At 43.9% G+C, this 14,754-nt stretch overlaps 1 protein-coding gene across 5 annotated transcripts in view; it reads right to left on the bottom strand.

Moving 5' to 3' along the window:
* ANKS1A (ankyrin repeat and sterile alpha motif domain containing 1A) overlaps window positions 1–14,754 on the bottom strand; it is a 208,104-nt gene that overhangs the window by 180,187 nt on the left and 13,163 nt on the right. The window lies entirely within an intron of this gene.

Below are 14,754 nucleotides of genomic sequence, written 5' to 3'. Positions count from 1 at the left end.
CCCAGCTCCAGCCACCATGGCCATTTGGGGAGTGAACCAGAGGATGGAAGATCTCTCTGTCTTTCCCTCTGTTTATAACTCTTTCAAATACATACATACATCTTTAAAAAAAATTTTTTAAAGCCAGGGCCGGTGCTGTGGCATAGTAAGCTAAGCTTCTGCCTGAGATCTTATTGTGCCCAGTTCAAGTCCCAGCTGCTCCACTTCTGAACCAGCTCTCTGTTATGGCCTGGGAAAGCAGTAGAAAATAGTCCAAGTGCTTGGGTCCCCACACCAATATGGGAGACCCAGAAGCTCCTGGCTCCTGGCTTTGGATTGGCCCAGCTCCAACCGTTGTGCCCATCTAGGGAGTAAACTAGTAGATGGAAGGCCTTTCTCTCTGTCTCTCCCTATCTATGTAACTCTACCTCTCAAATAAATAAATAAAATCTTTAAAAAAAAAAATCCACAGCTTACAACACTGGCATCCTGTATCAGAGCTACAGTTTGAGTCCTCACTGCTCTGCTTTCCATCTAGCTCCCTGTTAACATGGCTGGGAAGGCAGTGGAAGATGGACCACATACTTGGGCCCTTGCCACCGTGGGAGAACAGGATGGATTCTGGCCTCCTAGATTTGTCTTGGACCAGCTGCAGCCATTGTCATCGCAGCTGCCTCTCCCCTCTCTGTTGCTCTACCTTACAAATAAATAAATCTTTTTAAAAATTAGCTTCATTAAACAATTTGCCCAGGGTTGTACACCTAATCACCTCAGCTCAGCAGTGCCTCCAACTGCACATCAAACCACGCCAGGCAAGCTCGTCCTCTCACTACTACTCCCCAAAACCCTCAGTAAGACCACCAGGAAGAGGCTGGCACTGTGGCATAGAGAATAAAGCTGCCGCCTGCAGTGCCAGCATCCCATATGGTGCTGGTTCGAGTCCCGGCTGCTCCACTTCCGATCCAGCTTTCTGCTATGGCCTGGGAAAGCAGTAGAAGATGGCCCAAGTCCTTGGGCCCCCGCACCTGCATGAGAGACCCAGAAGAAGCTCCTGCCTCCTCGCTTCCCATCGCCTAAGCTCCGGCCATTGCAGCCAATTGGGGAGTAAATCAGCGGATGAAAGACCTCTCTCTCTCTCTGCCTCTCTTTCTCTTTCTGTGTAACTCCGACTTTCAAATAAATAAATAAATCTTTAAAAAAAGAAAGCAAGCCCTTGAGGCATGCTGCAATCAATAAGACAGTGCTGTTAGCAATACCAGTAGTACAGTAATCCCCAAACAACCTTCATTATCAAGTAACTCTTAACTCCAGAAACAGAGAGCCCTCCTTCGGCTTTTTCCTGAAGTCCCTCCATGGAGAGCTAACTGGCATACCTTCATCCCTTCCTTCTCCTTCCATCAAGGTTCCTGTTTGAACAGCACTTTATGCCTTCAGCTCATCGCCTCCACCCTTGGCTGAGCAGCCAGAGCCATGTGATTTTCCAGGAAGAAACAACTCTACAACTGAACCAGCTCCCAGACTCAGGGCCTTTGGACATACTTATGACCACTAAACACCATTTTGGTGTCCATGGTACAACATCAATGTTCTTTTCACTTCACTCATAGGGAAATTTCCCTTCTCAAGTTCTTCAGAAACTAAAAGGAGTAACACAGGAAGCCCAGAGACTTTTTTTCATGGTACACATCCAAACAGGTTATTGGGCCCTTGGGAATTACTCAATATCCAAGAGAAAAAGCTGACACGTTAACTTAACTATTTCTCCCATTTTGGCCAACTCAATATTGGCTAGAAGAATTTTCAAACTGTCTCCTTCTCATCCTTAGAAAAATCTTCCTTCCCTACCAACTAAAAAATGCACTGGCCTCTCTCAGGTCCTCGCTTCCAAGAAGACAAAGAAGGAACAAATGGGGCCAGCCACTTGTGCTGCCAGCATGCCATATTGTAGTGTTGGTTTGAGTCTCGGCTATTCTGCTTTGATTCCAGCTTCCTGTTAATGTACCAGAGAATGTAGCGGGAGATGGCCCAAGTACTTGGGCCCCTGCCACCCATGTGGGAGATCAGGAAGGGTGTTCCTAGCTCCTGGCTTCTGCTTGGCCCAGTCCAAGCTGTTACAGCCATTTGGGGAGTGAACCAACAATGAAAGATTTCTCTTTCTCTCTGCCTTGCAAATACAGAAATAAACAAATCTTAAAAAAAAAAAAAAAGTCACACCAGAAAGGACTGCAGCTTCATGCAGTCTATCTGCCACAAAACCCATGCTCAATGAGTGCCCAAGGACAAGACTATTAAGAAGCTCATCATCCGAAACACAGTGGAGGCCACAGACATCAGGGACGCTTATGAAGTGTCTTCGATGCCCAGTTGCTTCTCAAGCTCCATGTGAAGCGACATTACTGAGTTGTGCGAGTCACAGCAAGGCAGTCAGAAATCAACCTGAGCAAGTCCAGAGAACCAAACACTGGCACTGCAATTTAGACCCGCCTGTGCTGTCCCACAACCTGCATCCAAGCCCAGTATAGGGGCCGAGTCCTGAAGGAGTGAGAAAAAACTATTTTCTGGAAAAATAAAGAAGAAATTATACTTTAAAAATAAAAATAAATTGAATAATATCTTCCTGAAAACACTATAAACCAAATGGTAATGACTAAATCAATCTAGATTCATTAGAGTGACTTACTAACTGATGAGTATTTTTATAGGGCAAACTTTAAATCCTTAGTAACAGTTTAAGTTCTCATGTTTTTAGTTATTTCTCATAAAGTAGGCCAGTCTACAAATCATTTGAATATATATTTTTTAAGTGCCTGCATAAACTTCTTTGGCTAGAGGCTATCCTTCCTGATTAGCTAGTTTTAGACTCAAAATAGTTTTAGACTATTTATTTAGCTCCTGTGCTGCCCAGGGCCCTCCCATCACTTTTCAGACACCCTCACCACACATGAGCCCCACTAGTGGGGGCCCAGTCCTCAGTGTGGTCTTCTCAGCCTGAGCCTGGGATGCCTGTGGGGCCAGGTGCTGCCCACTGAGAATGTAGCATCATCCAAGGCACCATGAGCCCGGATCACATCAGATCAACAAGCTGCAAGGGTGCCTTGGGACCAGGGCCTGGTCATGCTCAGCTTCAGAGCAACTAGTCTGAGCATCAGGAGGACACCAAGAGGGAAGAGATCCTGAATTCCCTCTCAAGTATGTCCAAATCCAGAGCAGGCTGCAGCCCAGCTTCATGCTTCTTCCCAAGGCACGAGGTGAAGAGAGCCAAGGTGCACTCGTGATTGATCCCAAGGTCATGCCCTGGTGTTCAACGTGCCATACAATGCCACCCAGCAGGCCCTAACCATATGCCCACACACAGGTACTGTGGCCAGTTTCTGACCACCCACACCAAGCCAGTATCACAGGCGGGCTGCTCTCTGTGTATGGAGAAAGCATGGTATCTGGGAAAATGCCTCCCACCCCGCCATGGGCCATGGACCTTTCCATCCCAGACTCCTCCGCCAGACTAAAACAAGTTTCCCCACCAATAAAGTTCTCGATGTCAACAGAAAAACCAAAAACAGAAAGTTACTTTATTTATACTTTCCTAACTAGTGAGTAATTGGTGGGTCAAAGATGAGACTGTAGCTCAGCCACTGCTGTGATGTGCAGCTTTAACAAGTCTGCCCACCTCTCTGTGACCACGTATGTAAACAGTCCTCCATTTTACAGGGGTGATGAGGCTACAGTTGATTATAGAGGTAACTGTAAAAGGTTTTGAAGTGAAATACTTGCTTCAGGGGGGTCTTGCCCAAGAAGTCTTCCTCCATACCAATGTTTTGGAATGTTTCCCTACATTTTCTTCGGCAATTTCATAGCCTCGGGTCTTCAGTTTAGGTCTTTGATCCACCTTGAGTTGATTTTTGTATATGGTGAGAGGTATGGATCTAATTTCATTTTTCTACATATATACATCTAGTTTTGCCAGCACCATTTGTTGAAGAGATTATCCTAACTTCACTGTATGGTCTGAGCACTTCTGTCAAAAATCAGTTGGCTATATGTACATGGATTAATTTCTGGGCTCTCTATTCTGTTCCACTGATCTATGCATCAGTTTTTATGCCAGTACCAAGCTGTTTTAATTACTATAGCTTTGTACTATGCTTTGAAATCAGGTATTGTGATACCTCCAGCTTGTTTTTTTTGCTCAGGATCACTACAGTTATCTGAAGCTTTTGTGATTCCATATGAACTTTAGCATTGTTTTCTCTAACTCTGTAAAGAATGCCATTGGTATTTTGATAGGGATCACATTGAAAATGTAAATTGCTTTAGACAGTATAGATATTTTGATGATATTGATTCTTCCAATCCTTGAACAAGGACTATCTTTCCATGTTTTTGTGTACTTGATGATTTCTTTCATCAATGTTTGATAATTTTCATTGTAAAGTTCTTTTACTTCTTTGGTTAAATTTATTCCTAAATATTTGATGTGTTTGTGGTTATTGGGAATGGAATTTCTTTCTTGATTTCTCTGTGAGTCCATCATTAGCATATTAAAAAAACTACTGTTGGAGGGCCTGAGCTGTGATGCAGCGGGTTAAAGCCCCAGACTGCAGCGCCAGCATCCCATAAGGGCGCCAGTTCGAGTCCAGGCTGCTCCACTTCCGATCCAGCTCTCTGTTATGGCCTGCGAAGGCAGAAGATGGCCCAAGTCCTTGGGCCCCTGCACCCACATGGGAGACCTCAAGGAAGTTCCTGGCTCCTAGCTTCAGATCAGCTCAGCTCTGGCCATTGTGGTAATCTGGAGAGTGAACCAGTGGATGGAAGACTTCTCTTTCTCTCTGGCTCTACCTCTCTCTGTAACTCCTTCAAATAAATAAATTAAATCTTTAAAAAAAAAAAAAAGCTACTTTTTTGTATGTTTATTTTGTAACCTGAAGTTTTATTGAATTGGTTTATCAATTCTAACAGATTTTTGGTAGAGTGTTTAGGTTTTTCCATGTACAACATCATGTAATCAGCAAACATGGATAATTTGATTTTTTCTTTTCTAAATTTGATGTCCTTTATTTCTTTCTCCCTCATAACTGCTGTTGCTAAAAATTCTAGTAAAACATTGAATAAGAGTGATGAAAGGACATCCTTCTCTTGTTCCAGAACTGAAGGAAAATGCTTTCAGTTTCTTCCTATTCAGTATTTTATTTGCTATTGGTTTGTGATATATAGCCTTTATAATCTTGAGGAATGTTTCTTCTATACGTAATTTGTGGAGGATTTTTATCATGAAGGGGTGCTGAATCTAATCAAATTTTTTCTCTGTAGCCATTGAGATGACCATATGGTTTTTGTTCTTCATTCTATTCTTGTGATTTATGATGTTTATTTATTTGTGAATTTTGAACCACCCTCGCATTTCTGGGATAAATCCCACTTGATCATGATGTATGATCTTTTTGATGAGATTTTGGATTTGATTTGCTAGTATTTTATTGATAATCTGCATCTCTGTTCATTAATGCTTTAAATCTGTAGTTTTCTTTTTGTGTTCTGTTTTTGGTTTTGGCAAGAAGAGAAAAACTAAAAACATGGGACTATAACAAACTCAGAAGCTTTTGCACAGCAAATGAAACTATCAATAGAGTGAAGACACAGCCAACAGAGTGGGAAAAAATACCGCAAACCACCTATCTGACAAAGGATTTATATCCCAAAAATATCAGCAACTTAAAAAACTCAACCACAAACAAAAATTAATCCAGCTGAAAAATGGGCAAAGGACTTTAAAGACAGTTCTCAAAAGAGGAAATACAAATGGCCAAAAAATATATGAAAACCACTCAACATCACTAGCTATCAGGGAAATGTAAATCAAAAGCACAATGAAATATCACCTCAATCCTGTTAGAATGACTAAAATTCAAAACAGAGAGAGTAACAAATGCTGGCAAGAATGTGGAGAAAGGGGAACACTTATACACTGCTGGTAGGAATATAAATTAGGGGCTGGTGCTGTGGCATAGCAGGTAAAGCTGCAGCCTGCAGTGCCGGCATCCCATAAGGGTGCTAATTCGTGTCCCGGCTGTTCCACTTCCAATCCAGCTCTCTGCTATGGCCTGGGAAAGCAGTAGAAGATGATCCAAGTCCTTGGGCCCTTGCATCCACATGGGAGACCCAGAATAAGCTCCTGGCTCCTGACTTCAGATTGGCGCAGCTCTGGACGTTGCAGCCAATTGGAGAGTGAACCAGTGGGTGGAAGACCTCTCTCTCTGCCTCTCCTTCTCCCTCTGTATAACACTGATTTTCAAATAAATAAATATGTTTTAAAAAAGGAGTGTAAATTAGTGTAGCCTCTGTGGAAAACAGTATGGCGATTTCTTAAAAAACTAGAAATAGACTTCCCATGTGGTCCAGAAATCCAGCTACTATGCATATATCCAAAAGCCTTGAACACACTATATCAAAAAGATACCTGTGCCACCATGTTTTATAACAACATTGATCACAATAGCCAAAATTTGGAACCAACCAAGGTATCCATCATCAGATAAATGGATAAATAAAATTGGTATATATACACAATGGAATATTATTCACCTATAAAAAAGAATGAAATTCTACCATTTGCAGCAAAATGGACACAACTGGAGGACACAATGTTAAGTGATGTAAGCCTATCCCAGAAAGACAAATGATGCATGTTCCCCTTTACATTTAAAGCAAAAAACAAAAGAGAGAAATGTCTGTGTGTATCAGTACTGCTAAAAATATAGTTTTGAAAAACTTTTGTTTTATAACTTTATCAGACCAATGGTTAAGAACCTATGCTACTGGGGGCTGGCACTCAAAATGTCACTCAAAATCAGTTTTGTTTCTCAATAAGTCCAGAATATATCATTTTCTTTTCAATGATTCCCTAATCAAGATATCAAAGTATTCCTACCACTGTATCCATTTTTTTTTTTTTTGGTGTGCCCATTTTGTAACCTAAAATTAATTTTATAAGATAGTTCTAAAATAAATATCATTAAATCCTTAATCCTTACTATCTGATCCATGAGAAATTTTCAGTTATTTAATCCATGCTCTTCAATAAAATGTATTACAAACCTCTTCCCAGAGGTGAAAGGGTTTTTCTCTCACCCAACAGTATACTATTCCACCTCTGGGCAGGCCACTCAGGTCTCAGGGTCCTGAGTGTGAAAATGTCACATTCCCAGAACACCTGGGGCCAGGGAAAAGCCACAAGAGCTGCTCTGTTATTGAGGCTGTGTGGGGAGACAGAATGGAGCATCTGACTATCCATTTTTCCAAGGGGCTGGGAGGGAACACAGACATGGCATTTTAACATAGAGGAGCCACAAGATGCAAGACATGAGGGGGGCCGGTGCCGTGGCTCACTTGGTTAATTCTTTTTTTTTTTTTTTTCCTTTTGACAGGCAGAGTGGACAGTGAGAGAGAGACAGAGAGAAAGGTCTTCCTTTTGCCATTGGTTCACCCTCCAATGGCCGCCGCGGTAGGCGCGCTGCGGCCGGCGCACCGCGCTGTTCCGATGGCAGGAGCCCGGTGCTTCTCCTGGTCTCCCATGGGGTGCAGGGCCCAAGCACTTGGGCCATCCTCCACTGCACTCCCTGGCCACAGCAGAGAGCTGGCCTGGAAGAGGGGCAACCGGGACAGGATCTGTGCCCCGACCGGGACTAGAACCCGGTGTGCCGGCGCCGCAAGGCGGAGGATTAGCCTGTTGAGCCACGGCGCCGGCTCCCTTTTTTTTTTTTTTTTTTAACAGGCAGAGTTAGAGAGAAAGAGACAGAGAGAAAAGTCTTCCCTTTCCGTTGGTTCACCCCCCCATATGGCTGGCACGGTACACGCCAATCCGAAACCAGGAGCCAGGTGCTTCCTCCCGGTCTCCCATGCGGGTGCAGAGCCCAAGCACTTGGGCCATCCTCCACTGCCTTCCTGGGCCACAGCAGAGAGCTGGACTGGAAGGGGGCAACAGGGACAGAATCTAGCACCCCAACCAGGACTAGAACCTGGGGTGCCGGCGCCGCAGGCAGAGGATTAGCCAAGTGAGCCACGGCGCCAGCCTCACTTGGTTAATTCTCCACCTGCAGCGCCGGGATCCCATATGGGCACCGGTTCTAGTCCCAGTTGCTCCTCTTCCAGTCCAGCTCTCTGCTGTGGCCCGGGAAGGCAGTGGAGGATGGTCCAAGTGCTTGGGCTCCTGCACCCACATGGGAGACCAGGAAGAAGCACCTGGCTCCTGGCCTCAGATCAGTGCAGCGCTGGCCGTGGCGGCCATTTGAGGAGTGAACCAACGGAAAGAAGACTTTTCTCTCTGTCTCTCTCTCACTGTCTATAACTCTGTCAATTAAAAAAAAGAGAGAGAGATGAGGATCAGTATATACAGGTATTGAAATATATGCTGAGAATGATACTAATCAGAGATGCTGGAGAACCAATAAATGAATAAATAAAAAGGTGTAAAATTTGACTTGGTCATGTAAAAATGAATACTAATTATATTCTCTTGCGTAAACTGCTTGGCTAGTTATGCAGCATGACAAAGATCATGTCAGATTAGGAGTGGTGTTTTGTTTGTTTAAGTTTATTTGAGAGGTAGAGCAATGGAGAGAGCTTCCATCTACTAGTTCACCCTTCAAATGCCCACAATAGACAGTGCTAGGCAGAGCCAAAGTTGGAGATGAGAATTCAATCATAGTCTCCCATGTGGGTGACAGGAATCCAACCACCTGAGCCATTACTGCTGCCTCCCAGAGTGTGCATCGGCAGGAAACGAGAATCCGAGCCACAGCTGGAATACAAGCCCAGTTACTCTGATGTGTGTAGCAGGCGTCTCAACTGGTATCTTAATCACTGGGCTAGAGGACCACCCCAGATTGTGAGTGATTTCATCAGAAAACCAAACTGAGGTCACATATGCTTGGCTTTCATAGACTGCAGCCCACACATGGCATGCTTGTTTACTTAGGACTTCAAGCTGAAATAAACATCTCTAGAGGAACAGGAACTTGTTTTGTTGCAGAACTTCAACAGTCTGTCAACACAACCTGAGAACTGGAATAGCAGGGACTCCTGGTAGCTCAGAGCACTACACAGTGATCTCCAGAGCCAAGAGATGTATCTTGCAATCTTATTATAAACACTGTCATTGTTCTTCCATTCGTTGAAGTAAGGATTCTATACTCTCTACACCACCATCCCTCATTCTAAACAGTCAAGGATTCATAATCACAGGGCTTCTGGAGTTGGGGTAGTCAGACATCTGATTTTGAGCTGACTGGGAAGAAAAGCTTCCTCTCGGCATGTGGTGTGGGTTTCTTAATGACCATTCAGGGCTTGGACTCCAGACACTGTCAATCACAAAGCCTTTTCTAGAAGTTTTCGGTCTTGAGCGCATGGCCCTTGGGCTTCAGGAAAGATTCTCAGAGCCCAGGACCAGGACTGTAAGGATGAGTAAGGAAGCCCTGCTACCTTAGGGCCCCTCCTACACACATACACTGCTACCCTGTGTACCCAGGAGGAGCTTATTTCAGCAGAGAACAAGTCAAAGCAAAGTCTAAAACTCTTAGAACACAAAAGTCATACACCCTTTTGCCAAAAGTACACACTGGTCCGTAAATAAATCAATCAATCCTGGAAGGAGTAAGAAGTCTGCTTTCCATATCATCAGTCCAATTTAGTTCAAGGGTTCAAAGATCTTCCCTGTGGGAACACTCATTTGGAGATTTAGCTTTGACCATGATAAAGGAAGATCAAAACAAACTGAAAGACTGATTTATCTGCCTGATTAAAAAAAAAAAAAGTTATCACAGAACTCTAGGCCTCTCTCTCTCCAAATTCCTGATGTACATCAAAATAAGTAATGAGCAGTTCTAAAGCAAATACTACCCTTCTACTAAAGATGGAAAAAAGTATTGCATTTCTGTTATAATATACAAGAACCCAGCCGTTCACAAAATTGCACTCTCTGATTTTATACTGTAATATCCTTTTTGGATACAAAGTCATAGGAGAAATCAACCTCTCAACTGCAAATCTAACTACAAAGTCCTGCACATTCCACTTCCTGGAGGTCTTTCAAATTTGGCTTCCTCTTCACACCCAATGTTCCTGCCTTCCATCAGACCCTAATCATTCACCCTAGTTGATCTCAACCCTTCTGATGCATTTCTTAAAAATCTGAAGTTGGGGCTGGAGCGTGGTATAGTGGGTAAAGCCACCGCCAGCAGTACCAGCACTCCATATGGGCACCTGTTTGAGACCAGCTGCTCCACTTCTGATCCAACTCCCTGCTAATGTGCCTGGAAAAGCAGAGGAAGATGGCCCAAGTACTTCAGCCCTGGCACCCACATGGGAGACTCAGAAGAAGCTCTTGGCTTCTGGCTTCAGCCTGGCCAGTCCTAACCGTTGCAGACATTTGGGGAATGAACCAGCAGAGGGAATCTCTCTTTTTCTCTGTGCCTTTCAATAATAAATAAATCTTAAAAAAAAAAAAAAATCTGAAGTGATTCTCCTGAATTGCAAATCTATCATTACCTTCAGTGTATGAGCAAAACCCCACTCCTTAACATGAGTATGAAGGTCTCACCTCTGCCTACTACCCTATTAGTACCTCTCCACCCACAGCACCTGCCTGCCTCCTACACACCAGGCAACCGCCTAAAGTCTTTTAAACGTGCCATGCTCTGCAGACACCCATTCTTCGTACACTCTGTATGTTCTCCCCTTTACAACTTTCACTTCTGCCCTTCTCTGCCTGCACAATTCCTATCAGCTCTAACACTTCACTCAGACCTCACCTCCTCTAGGAGTATCTCCCTGACCCTCTTATTTCTCCATGACCCTTCAGCACCCCTCTGTTTCATCGCATTCATCACACTCAAAACACTGCGATTCACACTTGTTTTCCCTCTTTAGGTCTACTGGCCAGCAATGCTCTGGCACAAACAAGAGCCTCATTAAATGAAAGAAAGTGCAATTATCCTCTAATTCAAAATCCATGCAACGGCCCACACTACTCCAGAGTGACTGAAAAAGTTTGTGACCAGGGCCGGTGCTGTGGCTTAGCGGGTTACAGCCCTGGCCTGCAGCACTGGCATACTGTATGGGCGCTGATTCGAGAACTGGCTGCTTAACTTCCAATCCAGCCCTGCTAATGTGCCTGGGAAAGCAGCAGGTGATGGCCCAAATGCTTGGGCCCCTGCACCCACATAGGAGACAGGAAGTAGCTCCTAACTCCTGTCTTCAGAGTGGCCCAGCTCCAACCACTGCAGCCAATTGAAGAGTGAACCAGCAGATGGAAGGCCCCTCTCTCACTCTTTCTCTAACTCTGAATTTCAAGTAAATAAATAAATATTTTTTTTAAATTAGCCTGCTATAGATTTATTTAATTTTGAGTCTTGCCTGCAGTTGCTTTGGCAGGGCCAGCAAGACCAAACGACGTACTCCATCCCTGACTTTAAATGCACTCAGAAAGAAGGACTGGGTGTTAACAACCACTTTCTGACCACCATGAAGAGTCTAGATGACTTTTCATTAATGATAATTATTACAACACATGTCAGTTGAAGACACAGAGCAAAGTGCAATGGAGAAAACAGCAACTCTGAAGTCAATGAGATGGAATTGAGTTTAGACAAGTTATATAAGCCTGGGTCTGTGGTTTTATGGGAGAATTTATTTAAGTCTGGGAATGTGTCTAGTGCAGTAGTTGGCACACACAGACTCTCCTCTGCTCCCACCCCACTGTACTGCATCAGCCTAGGGGTATGCAGTATGCTACCAGGCAAAAGTCTACAGTAAGAGAGGTCAGGATAGTGGTTACCTCAAGGAGGGGCTTTTTTGGCTGAGAGGTGATGCAAGAGAGCCTTCTGGGCACTGGAAATGTTACCGTGGTGATGATCACACAAATGTAAACACAGGTAAAAATACACTGATCTGTACATGCACTCAATTATATGTATTTGCTTTCCAATTTTTTTCATTAAACACATTTCCTCTGTAACAAAGACAGTCCAAATGATAAGCCTCCAAGGTCAAAGCATACCTGCACCCCGAAAGCAGTGGCTCAGCTCTGGAGCCTCATTGTCACTGCAAAGGGGCAGCAGATGCGTTTGTGTTCCACACAGTCGGAATAGACAAAATAAATGTCTCACAAGGTCCCAAGGGTACTGATCGAACACTTAATGAAACACAAATTCACTTCAGCAAGTTACTAAGTTCACAATCACTCTATCAAACATATCTTCTCAGTCATCAAGTACTCCAAGGATAACCACGGCATTGTAAGACCTGAACAATTTTTAGAACTGTATGAATTCTCATATCCCCTCTCTTTCTCTGGTCTAGAGATAAAGTAGCCTAGAGATAACTCTCAATCAAGTCAAGGTCCAAGCTCATGACAAGCTGGGACCCACCAGCCAACCTCACTTCCACTGACTCCCCAAGAAGCCTCTGTCCACTCTTGCTGGAAAGCTCAATTTAGTCACTGCTGGGCAAACAGGTCTTTCCCATTTTAGCTTCTCCCCCTTTGCCCATGTCTGTTCCCCTCCCTCTACCACACCAGTCTTTCATCAGCTCCCTGAATCTCTGTCCTAAAGCACAGAGCCTGAGCTCTACTTCCTAAGAGTACTTGTGGTAGGGGGAGGAGTCTCCAAACCACCCTAGCCCATTACCGATTCCTTCTCCTCAAACTATTTATGTCCATGGTTAAACAGCTGAGTACCTACAAGGAGGCTGAACCTCCTCTGCATAAATAGTTAACAGCTGACATTATTATGTTCCAGCCACTGTTCTGAGTATTTATAATTTACCTCATTTAATATTCACACAACATTATAGGGGAAATTCTGATATTGTAGGCCAGGGAATTACGGCAACAAAATTAAGAAAGTTGTCTGTATCTCCCAACTGGCAGGTGGCTGAGAGTCCAGGGAGACTGACTACAGAGCCACTACCTGGAAGTGGCCTTACTGGGTTACTTACTATTTTGAAAATATTTAGGCTTACGGAAGAGCCACAGAGATGGCACAAAGAGTTCTCTTATCCCTGTCACCCAGTGTGATTTATTAGAATGACAAACTCCACAAGAAGTCAACTGGAAAGCACTAAAACACACAGGTTATAGACAAAAATCAGTTTTGTAGATTACAATGGGACTTCACCTCAGCCAAAGAAAACCTTAAGTTTGGCATCTGCTATGTAATTTCATTAGTACTAGCAGTATTCCATTAGACTTACATGTGATCCTCTCAGCAAACAGGTATGTTTATAAGGACTTATTTATGTAGGGGCCTGTGCTGTGGCACAGTGGGTTAAAGCCCCAGCTTGCAGCGCTGGCATCCCTTATGGGTGCCAGTTTAAGTCCTGGCTGTTCCTTTCCCAATCCAGCTCTCCGCTATGGCCTGGGAAGGCGGTGGAGAATGGCCCAAGTCCTTGGGCCCCTGTACCCGCGTGGGAGACCTGGAGGAAGCTCCTGGCTTCAGATCAGCTCAGCTCTGGCCATTGCGGTCATTTGGGGAGTAAACCAGCAGAATGGAAGACCTGTCCCTCTCAGGCTCTACCTCTCTCTGTAACTTTGTCATTCAAAGAAATAAAATAATTCTTTAAAAAAAAAAACAGATTTATTTATGTATTTGAAAGGAAGTGTTACAGAGAGGCAGAGGCAAAGAAAGAGGTCTTCCACCCACTGGTTCACTCCCCAAATGGCCACAATGGCCAGAGCTGCGGGCTGATCCACAGTCAGGAGCCAGGAGCTTCCTCCGGGTCTCCCATGAGGGTGCAAGGGCCCAAGGACTTGGGCCATCTTCTACTGCTTTCCCAGGCCATAGCAGAGAGCTGGATTGGAAGTGGAGCAGCCGAGACTCAAATGGGCACCCAAATGGGATGCCAGCACTATAGGCAGCGGCTTCATGCACTAGGCCACAGAGCCAGCAGGTATATTTAAATGATTGTGACATTTCACCCAAAAGAATTTGATCTTCACAGATATATTGAATAAGAAGCTACAGTAGGAAGACTACCATTTTCATCGGTTCTCACTGTAAATGAACTATAAAGGTGGCAAAAAGAGCAAATATTAAGGAGAGAACTAGAAATGCTGGTAACAAAAGACAACAATGAGTCTAACAGATTACGATGAGTAAGAAAAACACTTTTTTAAAAGTTGTATCAGTTTTAGCAACAAAACATAATTAATAAAAATACCAGGTCCTAATTTCTTATACACTTGCTCTTAAAAAAACAAAAACAAAAACAAAAAAAACCTGTTTAAGTGAAGCACTAAGTGCTGGATCATTTGCTTTAACAACCTTTTGGAATGTCGGCTCTGGGGCTGCTGAAGATGGTGAAAGGGACTTCTCATGAGTGCCCAAAAAGAAAGTTATGCTCCTACTGGGTCTCAAACATACAATTACGGTGATAGCAACAGATTAAAAGGTAACACATAGGGACTCTCTGCCAATTTCAACATCTGAGGTATTTTCAATTGTAGGGGGAAGTAATAGTTCTATTCTATTACTGCTAAGCTTATAGGACTCATAGGTATTTTCAGAGCTACTTAGTTAGAATACCATCTTTTCCCTTTATTTCCACCACCAGGGACTCAGACATCTTTCTGGTAACCATGATTTCCATAAGACAGAGGCCCTGCAAATGGAAAAGCTCAGTCCTGGGCAAGTCACCTGACCTCTGAGTCTCATCTCTAAAACGGGCACTGATATCTGTACTGTGAAGACTGAGGCACCAAAGCCTATAGAGTAACACTTGAAAGGC

The sequence above is a fragment of the Lepus europaeus genome, chromosome 3 (genome assembly GCF_033115175.1).
Source record: "Lepus europaeus isolate LE1 chromosome 3, mLepTim1.pri, whole genome shotgun sequence".
NCBI classification, from domain to species: Eukaryota; Metazoa; Chordata; class Mammalia; order Lagomorpha; family Leporidae; genus Lepus; species Lepus europaeus.
The sequence above is the reverse complement of the archived record's forward strand: the minus strand, read 5'-3'. Positions and strand labels throughout refer to the sequence as shown.